Source organism: Muntiacus reevesi, chromosome X, assembly GCF_963930625.1.
Source record: "Muntiacus reevesi chromosome X, mMunRee1.1, whole genome shotgun sequence".
Taxonomy (NCBI): domain Eukaryota; kingdom Metazoa; phylum Chordata; class Mammalia; order Artiodactyla; family Cervidae; genus Muntiacus; species Muntiacus reevesi.
In genome coordinates this window covers 7,733,965-7,751,670 of record NC_089271.1, presented here as the reverse complement: position 1 = coordinate 7,751,670, position 17,706 = coordinate 7,733,965, and the positions used below count along the sequence as shown (strand labels likewise).

Here is a 17,706-nt window from a genome sequence, read left to right as displayed (position 1 = left end):
TAACACAATAAGAATAGAAGACTTTAATATGCCATTCACACCTACAGATAAATCAACCAACCAGAAAATTAGCAAGGAAACACAAAGTTTAAATGATACAATGGACCAGTTAGAACTAGTTGATATTTATAGGACATTTCACCCCCCAAAAAATGAAATTCACCTTTTTCTCAAGTGCACACAGAACATTCTCCAGAATAGATCACATTCTGGGCCATGAATCTAGCCTTGGTAAAGTCAAAAAAATCGCAATCATTTCAAGCATCTTTTCTGATCACAATGAGTTAAGACTCTAATCAACTTAAGGAAAAAAACTATTAAACCATTAAAAATAAAAACATATGGAGGCTAAACAACATGCTTCTGAATAGCCAAAAAATTACAGAAGAAATAAAAAAGAAATCAAAATATGCATAGAAACAAATGAAAATTAAAACACGAGAAACCAAATCCTATGCCATTCAGTAAAGCACTGCTAAGGGGAAAGTGAGTGAAGTGAAGTCGCTCAGTCGTGTCCGACTCTCCGACTCTTTGCGACCACATGGACTGTAGCCTACCAGGCTCCTCAGTCCATGGGATTTTCCAGGCAAGGATCTTGGAGTGGGTTGCCATTTCCTTAGTTGATAGCAATAAGAGGTTACCTCAAGAAACAAAAGAAACATAAAATAAATGACCTAACTTTACACCTAAAGCAACTAGAAAAAGAAGAAATGAAGAACCCCAGGGTGAGTAGGAAAGAAATCATAAAAATTAGGTCAGAAAGAAGTGGGGGAAAAAAGCAGATGATAGCAAAAATCAACAAAACTAGAAGCTGGTTCTTTGAGAAGATAAATAAGATAGACAAACCATTAGCCAGACACATCAGGAAAAAAACGGAGAAGAATCGAATCAACAAAATTAGAAATGGAAATGGAGAAATCACAACAGACAACACAGAAATACAAAGGATCACAAGAGAGTACTATCAGCAGCTATATGAAAATAAAATGGAGAACTTGGAAGAAATGGACGAATTCTTAGAAAAGCATAACCTTCCAAAACTGAACCAGGAAGAAATAGAAAATCTTACCAGACCCATCAAAAGCACGGAAATTGAAACTGTAATAAAAAATCTTCGAACAAACAAAAGCCCAGGATCAGTTGGCTTCACAGGTAAATTCCACCAAACAATTAAAGAGCTAACACCTATCCTACTCAAAGTCTTCCAAATAATTGCACAAGGCAAACTCACAAACTCGTTTTATGAGGCCCCCATCACCCTAATCCCCAAATCAGAGAAAGATGCCACAAAGAAAACTATAGGCCAATATCACTGATGAACATACATGAAAAATCTTCAACAAATTCTAGCAAACAGAATCCAACAACATATTCAAAAGGTCAAACATCATGACCAAGTGGGTTTATTCCAGGGATGCAAGGATTCTTCAATATTTGCAAATCAATCAAGGTGATAAATTGCATTAACAAACTGAAAGATAAAAACCATATGCCTATGTCCATAGATGCAGAGAAAGCCTATGACGAAGTTCAACATGCATTTATAGTAAAATGCTCCAGAAAGCAGGCATAGAAGGAACACAACTCAACATAATAAAAGTCATATATGATAAAACCATAGCAAACTTTATCCTCAAAGGCGAAAAATTTAAAGCATTTCCCCTAAAGTCAGGAAAAAGATAAGAGTGCCCACTCTCACCACTACTATTCAACATAGTTTTGGAAGCTTTAGCCATAGCAATTAGAGAAGAAAAATTGAAAGGGTATCCAAATTGGAAAAGAAGAAATAATATTCTCGCTGTTTGCAGATAACATGATCCTCTACACAGAAAGCCCTAAATACACCACCAGAAAATGACTAGAGCTAATCAGTGAATACAGAAAATTTGCAGGATATAAAATTAATACACAGAAATCCCTTGCATTTCGATACACTAACAATGAGAAAACAGAAAGTGAAATTAAGAAACAATCACTTTCAGCACTGGGATGAAAATAATGAAATACTTAGGAATAAAACTACCTAAAGAAACAAAAGGCCTATATATAGAAAACATTAAAACACTGAGGAAAGAAATCAAAGATGACACAAATAGATGGAGAAATATACCTTGTTTATTGATCTGAAGAGTCAACATAGTGATAATGAGTATACTACCCCAAGCAGTTGTCGATTGAATGCAATCCCCATCAAGCTATCAATGGTATTTTTCACAGAACAAGAACAAATAATTTCACAATGTGTACTGAAATACAGAAAACCTCAAATAGCCAAAGCAATCTTGAGAAAGAAAAATGGAAGAGTAGGAATCAATCTGCCTGCCTTCAGACTATACTACAAAGCTACTGTCATCAAGACAGTATGGTACTGGCACAAAGAGAAATGTAGATCAATGGAACAAAACAGAAAGCTCAGAGATAAATCCACGCACCCATGGACACCGTATCTTTAACAAAGGATCCAAAAATATACAATGGAGAAAAGACAATCTCTTTAACAAGTGGTGATGGGAAAACTGGTCTACCAAATGTAAAAGAAGGAAACTAGAACACTTTCTAACACCGTACACAAAAAATAAACTCAAAGTGGATGAAAGATTCAAGTGCAGGACTAGAAACTATAAAATTCCTAGAGGAGAACATATTCAGAATACTCCCTTACATAAATCACTGCAGGATGCTTTATGACACACCTCCCAGAGTAATGGAAATACAATCAAAATTAAACAATCTAATTGTTTAGACCTAATTAAACTTAAAAACTTCTACACAACAAAGGAAACTATGAGCAAGATGGAAAGACAGCCTTCAGAATGGGAGAAAATAATAGCAAATGAAACAACTGACAAAGAATTAACCTTAAAAATATACAAGCAACTCACACCAGAAAAATAAATGACCCAATCAAAAAATGGGACAAAGAACTGAAGACAATTTTCTCCAAAGAAGACACACAAATGACTAACAAGCACATGAAAAGATGCCCAACATCACTCATTACTAGAGAAATGCAAATCATAACCACAATGAGAGATCATCTCCTGCTGGTCAGAACGGCTGCTATCAAAAAGTCTACAAACAATAAATGCTGCAGAGGCTGCAGAGTAAGGGAACCCTCTTAAACTGTTGGTGGGAATGCAAACTAGAATGGCCACTATGGAGAACAGTGTGGGGATTCCTTAAAAATCTGGAAATAGAATTGCCAAACAACCCAGAAATCCCACTGCTGGGCATACACACTGAGGAAACCAGAGCTGAAAAAGACACGTGTACCCCAATGCTCATCACAGCACTGTTTCCAATAGCTAAGATATGGAAGCAACCTAGATTTCCTTCAGCATACACATGGAAAAAAAAAACTGTGATACATATGACTCAGCTATTAAAAAGAACGTATTTGAATCACTTCTAATGAGGTGGATGAAACTGGAGCTTATTATACAGAGGGAAGTATGTCAGAAGGAAAAACACCCATAGAGTATATTAACACATATATGTGGAAATTAGAAAGATAGTAATGATGACCACATATGTGAGGCAGCAAAAGAGACACAAATATAAAGAAGAGACTTTTAGACTCTGTGGGAGAAGGCCAGGGTGAGATGATTTGAGAGACTATCATTGAAACATGTATATTATGATATGTGAAATAGATCACCTGTCCAACTTTGATGCATGACATAGGGCACTCAAAGCCGCTGCACTGGGAAAACTCTGAGGGATGGGATGGGGAGAGAAGCGGTAGGGGTTTCAGGATGGGGAAGACATGTACACCCATGGCTGATTCAACTCAATATAGGGCAAAAACCACCACAATCCTGAAAAGTAGACTCCAATTAAAGAAATATATTATTTTAAAAGAAAAAGACCCATGTACCTGCTGTCTACAAGAAACCCACAACAGACCTAAAGACACACACAGATTGAAAGTGACAGAATGGAAACATATATGCCATGCAAATGGGAATCAAAAGAAAGATGGAATAGCAATCCTCATATCAGACCTTAAACTAAAGAAGATTACAAAAGATAAGGAAGGACACTACATAGTGATGAAGGGATCAATACAAGATGAAGACATAGCAATTGTAAACATCTATGCCCCCAACATAGGAGCACCTCAATATGTAAGACAAACACTAAGAGACATTAAAAGAGAAATTGAAGTAAAAGAACAATAGTCAACTTTAACACCCAACTCACACCAATGGACAGATCATCAAAACAGAAAACTAATGCAGAAACACATGTCTTAAATGATACATGAGATGAGATGAATCTAATTGATATCTTCAGGAGATGCCATCCAAATGAAGAATAATACACCTCCTTCTCAAGTGCACAGGGAACAGTCTCCAGGATAGACCACATCTTGGGTCCCAAATCAAGCCTCAGTAAAATGAACAAAATTGAAATTGTATCAAGCATCTTCTCTGACCACAACACTATGAGACTAAATATTAATTAGAAGAAAAAAGAAAACTGTAAGAAACACAAACACATGGAGATTAAACATCACGTTTCTAAATAACCAACAGGTTACTGAAGAAATCAAAACGGAAATTGAAATTTTTCTAGAATAAAATGACAATGAAAACACGACAACTCAAAATCTATGTGATACAGGAAAAGAAGTTATGAGAGGGAAGTTTGTAGCAATAGAATCCTAACTTAAGAAACAAGAAAAGCATCAAATAGACCACCTCAATTGTCTCCTAAAACACCTGGTAAAGAGGAACAAAAAAAGAAGCCAAAATTAGTACATGGAAAGAAATCATAAAAATCTGAGCAGAAATAAATGAAAAATAAATGAAAGAAACAATAGCAAAGATTAATAAACTAAAAGCTGGTTCTTTGAGAAGATAAAGTTGACAAACCTTTAACCAGACTCATCAAGAAAAAGAGAGAAGAATCAAATCAACAAACTTAGAAATGAAAAAGGAGAGATTACAACAGAAAATGCAGACATACAAAGAATGATAAGAGACTATTATGAACAACTCTATGGCAATAAAATGGATAATCTGGAAGAAATGCACAGAGGCTTAGAAAAGCTCAATCTCCCAAGACTGAACCAGGAAGAAATAGAAATTATGAACCACCCAAGCTCCAAATTACAAGCTCCAAATCGAAGCTTTGATCAAAAAATTCCCAAACGACAAAAGCTCAGGACCAGATTGCTTCACAGGTGAATTATATCAAACATTGCCTTTGACTACAAGCTCCAAATTGAAGCTTTGATCAAAAAATTCCCAAAAGACAAAAGCTCAGAACCAGATTGCTTCACAGGTGAATTATATCAAACATTCAGAGATGAGCAAATGCATATCCTTCTAAAACTCTTTCAAAAAAATTGCAGAGGAAGGAACACTTCCAAACTCATTCTACGAGGCTACCATCACCCTGATACCAAAACCAGACAAAGACAAGATAAAATAAGAAAACTACAGGCCAATATCACTGATGAACATAGATGATGAACACAGATTCAAAATTTTTAAATTATTAAATTAAAAATAAATAAAGTTTAAAAAGAAATAAACTAAAAAAGGAAAAAAACATTGAAATAACTCAAATGTCCATCAACTGGTGATCAAATAAATAAAACATGCAATGCAAAATTATTTGGCCATCAAATGAATGGAGTTCTTATATGAGCTATAACATGGTAGAGCTCAGAAATGATTATGCTAATTAATAAAGCCAGGAACAAAAGGCTTTCTATTGCAGTATTCTGTTCTTGTGAATGCGCATGTCTCAGATAAGGTAATTCTCTAAAGACCTAAAAAAGAGGAGTGAGTGCAAGGGCGCAGATGAAGGGGGAAGTGAAAAGTGTTTGCCATCTGGAGAGTGTTTCCCATTGGAATGATGAAAATATTCTAGAATGAGGCTGTGGTTGTGGTTATTCAACCTATGAATAAGTTACAAATCAATGAATTATATGGCTTAACTAGTAAATTCATGGTACAGGTACAACATGTCAATAAATCAGTTTTTTTAAACTACTGAAATTAACTTCTATATCCAGGAATATTATCCTTAAAAAACAAAGGAGAAGGAGATATTCTCATATGAACAAAAAATTGGGGAATTCATTCTCAGCAGATACCTTGTCTGTGAGAAATGTTAAAAGAAGTTATTTACACAGAGTAAGATGATACTGAAGAGAAATTATGAGTTAAGAAAGACTGTTATGTTGAATTTTGACAGAAAACAACAAAATTCTGGAAAGCAATTATCCTTCAGTGAAAAATTAATTGAAAAAAAATGAAGGCAAATTGAAATGAAGGGTTTTTCTTATTATTATTAATTGGTTAAAGATAAATGCTTCTTTGGGCTTCCCCATCTTTGTTTTTCACTGATTATGAATCTTCATAATTAAAGTGGGTTTCATGTATACAAGATCTAGTTTCACTCAGTGGTAAAAAATCCACCTGCAATGCAGGAGCTGTAGCAGATGTCAATTCCATCTCTGGGTCAGGAAGATCCCCGGCAGGAGAGCATGGCAACCCACTCCAGCATTCTTGCCTGGAGAATCCCCGTGAACAGAAGAGACTGGTGGGCTTACAGTCCATGGGGTGGCAAAGAGCTGGACACGACTGTGCAAGTAAAGAACAGCAGACACATATTCCTAACAGAAACTCTGAAGATACTAAAAATAGATGAGAAAATTCTCAGCCCAAAGCAAAACAAACAAACAAAACACCTAGATTGTAGAGCTGAATTATAAAAGGTTTTAGGCACTAAAATGTCTCCCAACAGTAGTTTAAACAGCGTGTTCCACACAAGAGAGAGGAGCAATTTCTAATATTCACTCAATAGAAAAATATTCTATTTACATTCATAAATTAAAGGCAATGAAAATGTCCAGAAAACAAACATAGTATAAAATCTACTGATCATTTTATATCTAATTAAGACTGTAAAACTGTAAGGGAATTTTTAAGAAAAAAATGTGAAGGTTTAAGCAGACCCCAATGAAAAGAGTTGAACACGACTGAGTGACTGACCTGAACTGAAGCAGTCCCAATGAATGTAATTTTATTCTCTTTTTTCCATAGGCTCAAAATAAATGACAATTACAAACGAATTTCACTTTAAAACATATTTTTCAATTTCAGCAGGATATTTTCTATTCAAATATAAGATTTTTCAAGCTAAAAAAGTTTGTACCTTGCAGCGAATATTTTGTTTCACTGACTTAGACATAAATAAAATCACATTGTATGTCTTTACCTTGACCATTTTTGTGGTATCACTGTGCATTTAGAATCAACTGTTTCAATGTGGGGTCTGTGAAGTTCTCGGGTCACATACTGTTGAAGCCTAGCTTGAAGGATTTTGAGCATTACCTTGCTAGCATGTGAAATGAGTGCAGTCGTGTGGTAGTTTGAACATTGTTTGGCATTGCCCTTCTTTGGGATTGAAATGAAAACTGACCTTTTTCAGTTCTGAGGCCACTGCCAAGTTTTCCAAACTGACTGGCCTATTGAGTGCACCACTTTAACAGCACCATCTTTTAGGATTTGAAAGAGCTCAGCTGAAATTTCATCACCTCCACTAGCTTTGTTTGTGCTGCAGCTTTCTAAGGCCCACTTGACTTTGCACTCCAGGATGCCTGGCTCTGGGTGATTGATCACACCATCGTGGTTATCCAGGTTAATAAGATTTTTTTTAATAGTTCTATGTATTCTTGCTATCTCTTTTTAATCTCTTCTGTTTTAGGTAGGCCCATAACGTTTCTGTCCTTTATTGTGCCTGTATTTGCATGAAATGTTCCCTTGGCATTTCTGATTTTCATGAAGAGATCTCTAGTCTTTCCCATTCTATTGTGTTCCCTGTTTCTTTGCTTTATTCAAATCCCTTGTGAGTATATATATTGCAAGTGACAAATAAACTCAAGGGTTAGACCTGGCACACACAGCACCAGAAGACCTATGGATGGAGGTTCCTGACATTGTACAGGAGGTGGTGATCAAAATCATCCACACAAAAAGAATTGCAAAAAAGCAAAGTGGTTGTCTGAGGAGGCCTTACAAATAGACGAGAAGAGAAGAGAAAGGCAAAGCAGACACGGAAAGATGTAGCCACCTGAAGGCAGAGTTCCAAGGACTCCCAAGGAGAGATAAGGAGGCCTTCTTAGTGAGCCACCAGGGAAGCCCCTTATCTAATAAAAGGGATTTCTCAGTGGGATCGCAAAGCGCTCAGTCCCCTCCTATGGACACTGTCATAGTGCCTCTCCCGCCTCCCGAGCTGGGGGTCACCGTCTGCCACTCTCAGTGCCCAGGGGGAGGGGGTACCCCAGCCTCTCCCATCGGGAACCCACAGACCAGGTGTGTCTCCTTGAGGATGTGATTGTACAAATCATGCACTCACCTCACACCTTGCATTCGCCGAGAGACACACGGAGAACCGAGGAGACCATGGACCCTGCCACCTGGCCCCACCTCTGCAGTAACCCACATTCAGTGGACTGGCGGACGGATGACCAGCCCCGCAGGACAGGGCTGAGAATAGCCTCCGCAATGCCCAGCTCCTAAAAGCGCCGTCCGTCAGCCCCTAGGCGGCTTCCAGTTTAGGCTGGTGACGTCACAGGACGTGACTGAGACGCACCCTCCGCGATACCCAGCTCCACTCACGCGCCGTCCGTAGGCCTCGAAGCAGCTTCCGGTTCAGCCCAGTGACGTCACAGGATGCGAACGAGGAGCGGCCTCCGCATCGCTCAGCCCCTCAGTGTGCCGTCCGTCAGCCCCGAGGTGGCTTCCGGTTCAGGCCGGAAACATCACAGCGCGTGACTGTGATGCATCCTCCTCGATGCCCAGCTCCACACATGCGCCGTCCATCAGCCTCAAGCAGCTTCCGGTTCAACCTGATGTCGTCGGCAACACACCCGTCGGCCCAGATGAAGTCGCCTGCAATGGTGTTGGTACAGCCGGCGGCCGACCCCCGTCACTGGCCCCACACCCATGTGCAAAGGTAGGGGAGCCCCCACTGGGTCAGCTTCTCCAGGGACCAGGCGGGGTGGACGAGGACAAACTCCGGGTTCTCCATGAGGTTGATGCCGGCCGTGAACAGCCTGCCTGGGACAAGAGAGGGGCTGCTGTTCTTGGTGCCAGCTGTGGGGTCAACCGCCCACGTGTGCAGTCACTAACCCACGGAGTCATGTGGCCAACCAAACCATGTGGTCATGGACTCACATGGTCACCCCCCATGGGGTCACTACCCCATGCAGTGATCCCTCCACGTGGCCACCAACCCACGTGGTCACCCACCCATGGGGTCACTAACATGCAAGGTCTTGAGGTCACCTGTCCACATGATTACCCACTCACACCATCACCCACCTGCACGGTCACCCACCCACGTGGTCACCAACCCACAGGGTCTTTTGCCCATGTGACCAGTAACCCATGGGGTCACCTGCCCACCCAGTCACCAACCTGTGCCGTCACATACTCAGACTCTGGCCTCTGCAGCGGTCAGAGATTCAGATGTCTGACAGAGACCAAAGTTCAGACAGCAGGGGCTCACAGGGGTTTTGACTCACAAATTTCTCCTGTTACAGAGGGCAGGCGGGTTGGACAGTGACCCAGGAGATGTCCACATCCTGACCCCGTGTGGTGGACACAATAATGTCTGCACAGATGTTCACATCCTGTCTACATCCTGACCCCCTGTGGTGGACACAGTAACATCCCCAAGAATGTCCATGCCCTGGTCCCCATGTGGTGAACAGAATAATGTCCCCTAATACATCCTGTTCCATTTCTCCTCTTGAACCCAAAGCCAGCCCCATTCGCTAGGACTTGCGTGTGACCAGTTGTCCTGGTGTGAAGGCGGCACTCACCTGGGTGGCTGCAGCTCTTCATGTGCTCCAGGTAGTGGACTAGGGCTCGGGGCTTCACCTGGTTCCCCCACCAGTAGGGGATACTGGGCCACAGTTCTGCATGCTGACTCATGGATGCCTTGTCCTTGTATGACAGGATGACCTGCTGTTCCTGGGACCACAGCTAGCACAGAGTCGGCACCTTCTGTGGGTTGAATCATCCAGGTACCCATGAGACATGTTCACAGGGGTTATTGGGGTACCTTGTGACATGATGTGTCAGTTATTGGGGGTGTCCTAGAAGCTACAGTGGTGTGTGGATTATTGGGGGTTCTATGAGCAGTGATGGGCTGGTTATTGGGTTCTCTGTGAGAAGAGACAGTCATGGGTAGAATAATGGCATGTCTGAGTAGAGACACTAGTGGGTAGATTACTGGGGTGTCTGAGTGGAGATGGTGATGGGTGGGTTATTGGGGTGTCTTGAGCAGTGATTGGTAGATTTTTGGGGTGTTTGAGTGGAGACAGTGGTGGGTAGATTACTTGGGTGTCTTGAGCAGTGATGGGTCAATCATTGGGGTGCCTGAGTGGAAACAGGTGTGGATGGTTTATTGGGATTCCTGATAAGAAACAGCGGGTGGATTACTGGGGCATCTCGAGGCGTGATTGATCAATTTGGGGAGTGTCTGAATAGAGACCAGGCAGGATGGATTATTGGGCGTGCCTGTGACCAGTGATGGGCTGGTTACTGGGGTGTTTCAGTGGAGACAGTGGTGGGTGGATTACTGGGGTCTCGTGAATGGTGTCATCAGGTGTCTGAATCAGCCTCATGCAGTGAGCAGATAGTCTGATTACAGTGAATCCTAGTGCTCCCGCTGCCAAGAGCATGGGGGGCCTTTGGCCTCTGCTCACCCCACGGGGACACAGCATGTCCCCAGAGATGTTCTTGATGCAGCCCATCAGCTACTCATGCAGGTCCTCCATCATGCCCTTGAAGTTCCTGTATGCCAGGATAACCACCTCCAGGGGTTGGTTCTCCAGCCACGCCGAGATCTCTGTGAGGGTGTTCTGGGCGGGGGTGGAGGAGAGGGGCCTTGTAGTGAGAGACAGGGGCGTGGGTGGGGACTTCTCCCCAGCACAACCCCTCTACAGACGGGTTGGGGGTCCTGACACACAAAGACATAAAGCATGGCGCCTGCTCCCAAGGGACCCAGCCTCTCCTGAGTGGCAGTGGGGAGCTGTGGCATTGCTCTGGTGTGTGTGTGTATGTGTTTGTTTGTGTGCATATGTACATGCTCCTGTAGGTACAGGTGACCACACATCTGTGCGTGTGTTCAGGGTCTGTGTGTGCACGGATATGCATGTGTGTGTGTGTGCACAGCCGCAGAGAGCAGTGCTTATAATACTGTGAGAAGTCTGTACTGCAGTGACTGTGGGAGGCCAGCAGGGCACATGCAGACTGAGGCAGGCCGGAACCTCCAGACCCCAAGGGTCGTTAGGTTCTGTGGTGGGGCACCGGGGCCGAGGCCAGAGTGAAACAGTAAGTGACTTGGCCACACCGTCCACTGCAAAACCAACAGTGTTGGTGCTGCCGGGGTTGAGGCCCTGCTTCTGGGAACAGGGCCTCCAGGGTCACTGGTCACGTGGAGCACAGAGCCCGGGTCCAGATTGTGGTCTTGGGGGAGTGTTCCTACAGAGTCCAGCCTCACTCTCTTCTCAGGCAGTCCCTGGGTGGAAGCTCCCTGTGGGTTCAACAGCCTGGGCTCCAAACACCCAAGCTGGACCCTTGGACATGAGGACACACAAGACCCACAAAGGTCTGTGCCCACCCCACAAACAGCTCTAGGAAAGGCAAGAAGGAATCAAGAGGGGAGAATGAAAGGAAGAAACATCTGCCCACCACACAAATAAGACAGGAAAAAGCAAAAAATAACTTTAACATAAATTGAAAAGTGAAAGTTGTTCAGTTGTTTCCAACTCTTTTCGACCTGATGGACGGTAGCCCACCAGACCCCTCTGTCCATGGAATTATCCAGGCAAGATGACTGGAGTGGGTTTCCATTCCCTTCTCCAGGAGATCTTCCCAACCCCGGAATCAAACCCATGTCACCCACATTGCAAGCAGATTCTTTGCCAACTGAGCCACCAGGGAAGCCCTAATATAAATTTGTAGCAGAAAATGTACTGTGTCCTCTACAAGGAGTCATAATGGAAAAAGAAAAAAAAAAAACAAGGTTAAAAAATGGGAAAGAAAATAATAGATTCTCTCCATCCAAAATAAAAGAAAAAGCAAAAACTAATATTAACATAAACTAGTAGCTGAAAATGGTACTGTGTCCTCTACAGAGAGTCATGATGAGAAAAGAAAAAAAAACATAATGATAAAAAATAGGAAAGGAAGTCACAGTGCCCCCCCAATCCAAATTAAAAGAAAAAGAAAAGACTCATACGAATATTGTCAGCTACACACAGGCACTTGCCATCCACCTCTACAAGGATTAAATTAAGTGCTGCTGCAGAGAATGACCTTCAACACCCCTTGAAATACCACCACCCATGCCCCCCACCCCGCACTCACCCCGGTTCTCTTGACAGTCATACCACTTGAGACCCCAGCACCAAGGCCCCCCAGGATGGAGGGACCCTGCCCTCGAGTAACGCAGAACACAGGGACCCTGACACCAAGGGACCCTCAGAGCAGAAGGACCCAAGTCCTGCAGGACTCCCGGGCTCTGGTGGACCCCCTCCTGCTCGGTCCCTTCTCTGGTGTGAGCTCTTAAGGCCAGGCTGCAGGCACCTGATGCAAGCAGGAATGAGGTTTGCCCACATTCCAGCCCTGGCTCTCTGCCCGTCAGATCCCCTGAGGAAGATTCTAGCAACCAGGGATCTCCCAGGAGAAAGCAGTTACACAAGGCAAGAGCTGTGCTTGACAGCCATCTGTCCCCTCCAGGTGGGCCCCTGCTCCTGGGGGCACCTGGGCCCAGGTGGGTTCTCTACCCAGTCCAGCCTCCAACCCCTGGCTAACATGTGCCAGTGACAGGACCACTGTCAGTCGGGTGCCCCCTCCCCGCAGACAGGGCCCCCAGCATTGACTCCTCTACATCCTCCACAATGACTGCTTCCCACCCGGCTTCTCTCCACCCCATAAAAGCCCCGATCCACCCAGGAGGAGCACTGCAGGGGAGGGGTGGGAGTGTGTGCGTGTGTTCTCAGTCGCTTCTGTCGTCTCGACTCTGTGACCCCAGGGGCTGTAGCCTGCCAGGCTCCTCTGTCCATGGGATTTCCCAGGTGAGAATACTACAGTGGGGTGCCATTTTCTCCTCCACGGATCTTCCCGTCCCAATGAGCAAACCTGTGTCCGCTGCATTGCAGGCTGATTCTTTACTGTCTGAGCCACCAAGAAAGTCTCCCTGGAGGCGGTGCCGGGGTGCAAACACAAACCCACCTCAGAGGACATGGGAACTCAACTATTGCTTATCTGGGACCAGGAAGGAGCTCTGGTGTCAGCTCAGCTGCACAAAGTGCGGGACCCAACCTCCCCCCCCCCCCCCAGCTTGCCCAGCCTCTGTAACTTCAGACTGTGATGCTCTTAGTCCATGGGTCCCACTCTGGCTTCGGGCTGGTTCCAGAGTAAAGCTGTGTCCTTTCCTACCTTTCTGGGAGGCTCTCTGGGTGGGGAAGATCCCCTGGAGGAGGGCATGGCAACCCACTCCAGTATTCTTGCCTGGAGATCCCCATGGAGAGAGAAGCCTGGCGGACTACATCCATGGGGTTGCAATGAGTCATACATGACTGAGCGACTAAACAACAATTCTGCTTTACAGCAGGTTTGTTCTCAATCCCGTTTCCCCAACAGGGATAAGGACACTGCCCCCTGTGGGTGACACCAGCAGCTGGAGCTGGGGCCAGGGCCCAGACGTGCCTGCAGACCCTCACCTGGGTGATGGACCACTTGAGCACCACGGGCAGGGTGACATGACAGAACTTTGCCCCAAAGCTCAGCAGCCTTGACTCCTTGTGAGAGATGGGTGACTTCTTGTTCAGGCGGTATGTCATCGTGTCGTGACTCCCTGCAGGCAAACAAGGCGGGAGACAAGCCTGTCTTCTGTGCCCCCAAGCCTCCTTCAGGATGCACAGCTGTAGTGCCGCAGGGCTCGGTGAGTCCCTAAAGACATATCCACTGAGACCTGGGAGCTGAATCTTATCTTGGAATGGGGTCCCTGCCGATGTGAGAAAGTGAAGAGCAATTTATTTAAGGAATCCTGTTTTTAGACAGGAAAGGCTTAAGACCACTTTGATTTTATGGTTTGTTGTTTCCCAGGTGGTGCTCGTGGCAAAGACCCTGTGTGCCAAAGCAAGAGACATAAAAGATGCAGGGGTGATCCCTGGGTTGGGAAGATCCCCTGGGAAGGGAATGACAACACACTGCATTATTCTTGCCTGGAGAATCCCATGGACAGAGGAGCCTGGTGGGTACAGTCCATGTTGTTGCAAAGAGTCGGACACAACTAAGCACAGACAGATCCTCTCTAGTTACAAGTACTTTGAAGTTATTCATAGTATTTTTAGGCTCTTTATGACGCCAGTGTTGTGGGTCATGTGTGGTTTCATTTATTTTGTGATCTGTTTCAGAGACAGTGTGGAGAGGTTCACACTTTAGTGGTCACCTGGGTACAATCCAGAAATCTTTCCCTTCCGTCTCTGAACATAGATTTAGGCTAGCTTTATTTCTCTCTCTCTCTCTCTCTCTCTTTTTTCTTATTTATTCTTAGGGTCAAGGGCTGGGAAGGAGGATTTACAAGTTCATAATATAATTTGATTTGATGATGTTACGGAAGAGTGAATGGATGGGTGGATAGACAAGTGGACGGATGAATGGATGGATGGTGGGTGGATGGATGGATAGATGGAGGGTGGACAATGGATGGGCCAGTGGGGTTGGATCGGTGGATGGGTGGATGATGGACTGGTTGGTGGATGGATGGATGCATGATGGATAGGTGGATTTATGGATGAATGGGATGGTGGTTAGATGGATGGGTGAGGGGATGGATAGGTGAGTGGGTGGGTGGGTGTGTGGGTGGATGGATGGATGGGTGGGTCAGCAGCCTCTGGTCCTTGCACACAGTGGTGTATGACTCACCATGAAAAGGAGTGACGTTCTGACACACCCTACATCGTGGATGGACCTTGAACACACGATGATCAGTGAGAGAAGCAGACACAGAGGGACACATGTTACGTGTCCATTTATAAGAGATGTCCAGAACAGGCCAATTTACAATACAGAAGCAGATGAGTGGTGCCCGGGCTTGGGGGAGAGGCATCACGAGTTATTATATACAGGGTACAGGAAGGAGAGTGGCCAAGGGCCCCTCTGGATGGAGGAGGCCTGAAGACTTGGAAGCCTCCTCCTTGTGGGGCCCCCACAGCCTTCCCCACGGGCAAGCACCTGGAAGGGCTGAGAGACCGGGTCCATGGTTCCCTGTCTGCTCCACACCCTCAAGGGCAGGGCCACGTAGGGGCCCCTCCTCCCAGGGATGGGGTGGCTGGCATAGAACCCCACAGCTGTCAAGAGGGTGAGAAAGAGTCTAAAGCTGCCTTCCATAGAAAACAGCACTTCCTGTTTGTCCAACTGTCCATGTGCGCTCCCAGCGGGCAGTGCCCAGGGACACAGAGCCAGGTCAGTTCCCGGTGTCCGCGCGGCCAGAGGAGTGCTGGTGGAGAATGGGGCGCGTTTGCACCTCTAGGAGGTGAGCAGGGTGGTGCTGTGTGGCAGGGACCCTCCCCTCCCAGGCCATGGTGTCTGGTGGCCGCCCCTCTGATGGCCTGAGCACTGCTGTGTCACCCTGGAAGTGCCTGCCGGCCTGGTCACCATGGGGCATCCCCAAGCCGAGATGCCCGCCCATGGCTGAGCTTTGCAGCATTTTTGCAACCAAACTGGCTGGAGTCAAAGGTTCCTCATTTTAATTAGATAGTTCCGGTACCACTTATCGAGTTGTTTGGGGAGAGGTGGACACCTTAAACTCTGGGCCGTCCAGGCTCAAGTGCAGAAGGTGCAGCACAAGTCTGATGGAAAAGGTGGGTGGAAAGGTAAGGGGTCCCCAGGAGTAGAACAGAGTGGCTGAGAAAGCACAACCCCTCCCCAGGGTGGCTGGCATGTGTCCTCAAGGCAGGCTCTCGGAGGTTCACATACCTTCCAGGTTGAATGGGATAAAGGGGACAGAGAAGGGAAGGTGCTGGTGTGTGTATGTATGTGTGTGCAGTGTGTGTGCGTGCGTGTGCATGTGTGTGTGTGTGCATGTGTGTGTGTGTTTGGTGTGTGTGTGTGCATGTGTGTTTGGTGTGTGTGTGCATGTGTGTTTGGTGTGTGTGTGCAGTGTGTGTGCGTGCGTGTTTGGGGTGTGTGTGTGTGCGTGTGTGTGTGTGTGTTTGGTGTATCTATGTGTGTGTGTTTGGTGTGTGTGTGTGCGTTCAGTGTGCCTGTGTGTGCCTGCATGGGTGCATGTTTGGCCCTGAGGCTTCCCACACTCGGACCCGTCTCGCAGCCGCATCCCCGCCGAGCCGAGCCTGCGGGGCCTCACCTGGGATGGAGAGGTGGTGCAGGGGCACATCCCAGAGCTTAGAACTCAGCGCTGACATCCAGTCCGCGTTCGCCTTGGTGGCACAGGAAGGAGCCGGGCGAGTTCACCTGCCAGCCCATCAGAGGTCGAGCCTGGGATATCTGGGGGAGGAAATGGGGCTTTGCGTAATTAAATCAGGACGTGCAGAAGACCCAGTGCTGGTGGCGTGGAGGCGTAGCTCTGAGAAACGAGAAACAGCGGACTTCTCTCCAAGAGAAAGGAGGATTGGGTGGTGGAGAGGGGAGAAGAGCTCTAGAGACAGAGAGACTAAGACACAGAGAGAAATGGACAGAGACATGAAGAGAGACAGACAGAAGCAGAGCGAGGGGAGAGAGACACAGGAGGTGAAGGGAGGGTTTGAGGGGGAGCAAGGGAGGGAGGAGATGGACCACCAGACAGACCCCAGCAGCTCAAGTCTGTTCTCCCTGAGGCTAGAGCTGGCGTTCCCCTCCAGAGGGTCCCCCACCCTCGCGCTGTGCACTAACCCCTCCTCTTGGGGCTGAGAGGGGCCCAGTTGAGCCTGTGGGGTCTCCAGGGATGGGGGCTTCCATCCTAGGGGCGATGGAGCCCAGACACTAGGTCACACCGCCTTCACTCCCCAGAGGCGCTCTCTCCATCGGGTGGGTGTTGCTGCAGTAAAAGTGACTGGAGAGGCTCCCAGAATGAAGCACCCACCTGAGCAGCTATGAAGCTGGGATTGCCTCTGGTCAGGGTCTGAGTGTCCCCTCTCTCCTGTTCTGGGTGGGTGTCCTGGTGGAGCGGGGACAGATGAGTAAAAACACTATAGAGACTTTACCCACATGGGGCCAAGCATGGCCATCCCATCATGCAAGGAGATGATTTAAAACACAATCACCTGGAGACGTGAACTTCTGAGTGGCGTCTGCGGACTTTTGTCCACCCACCCAGACCCTGATCTCACTCCCAAGCCCCTGTGCCTTGTCTTTCCACGTGGGAGAGGGGACAGAGCCCTCTTCGTGGTGTTGAAGGTGATCTGAGGGTCCAGGAACCCCCTGCCTCACCCACCATGTCCTGGGAACAGTTTCTGCAAAGACCCCTCCCTATAGAGACTCAGATCCTCACTTCCCTGACCTGGCCACAACAGACCAGTCCCTCCCCAGAATCATCAGTTGGGGCTGACCCGGTCATTCCCAGGACCAGTCAGAACTTGGGTCTGTGACCCACTGGTTCCGCCTGCCCAGCCCCAACTGCAGCCACTTTCCCTGCCTGGGCAGAAGCCTCCCCTCACAGCTCCTCCCG

At 46.3% G+C, this 17,706-nt stretch overlaps 1 pseudogene; it reads right to left on the bottom strand.

Moving 5' to 3' along the window:
• Positions 1 to 8,745: 8,745 nt before the first annotated feature.
• On the bottom strand, positions 8,746 to 17,266 carry LOC136153947 (PI-PLC X domain-containing protein 1-like; annotated as a pseudogene).
• Between the last annotated feature and the right edge of the window lie 440 nt (positions 17,267 to 17,706).